Source organism: Octopus bimaculoides, chromosome 21, assembly GCF_001194135.2.
Source record: "Octopus bimaculoides isolate UCB-OBI-ISO-001 chromosome 21, ASM119413v2, whole genome shotgun sequence".
Lineage (NCBI taxonomy): Eukaryota > Metazoa > Mollusca > Cephalopoda > Octopoda > Octopodidae > Octopus > Octopus bimaculoides.
In genome coordinates, this window is record NC_069001.1 from 8628502 (window position 1) to 8628988 (window position 487).

The following is a 487-nucleotide window of genomic DNA, read 5'->3' on the forward strand; positions in this document are numbered from 1 at the left end:
GAGACCTAAATGCAGGTTATTTGTAACGCTATGCCTTGGGGAAACTATGTAATATATATATATATATATTTCAAAACGCGGTGTAGATAAAACAGGGGACAACTGATGAAGGGAATGTTCTTTATGTTACCTGTCTCGTTTCTTTCGTTGTTCGAAAAAAGTTCGTTTTCTATGTTTTTGTTTTTTAATGTTCTCTTCTCTTATTTTGTCTACGTTTATTTTTTTGGGTGTCCTGTGCCCATATATATATGCATGTATATATACATATATATGTAGGTATGTACACATATGTATGTATATATGCATATATTTATATATTATAGGCGCAGGAGTAGCCTACTTACCTACCACATGATTCCGGGTTCAGTCCCACTGTGTGCCACATTGGGCAAGTGTCTTCTACTATAGCCTCGGGCCGACCAAAGCCTTGTGAGTGGATTTCGTCGACGGAAACTGAAAGAAGTGTGTGTGTGTGTGTGTGTGTGTG

The 487-nt window shown here is 37.6% G+C and overlaps 1 protein-coding gene across 1 annotated transcript in view; it reads left to right on the plus strand.

Annotated features, from left to right (window-relative positions):
- The window catches only part of LOC106875610 (betaine--homocysteine S-methyltransferase 1), an 8397-nt gene that overhangs the window by 1789 nt on the left and 6121 nt on the right, over window positions 1-487 (plus strand). The gene's annotated exons all lie outside the window — the stretch shown is intronic.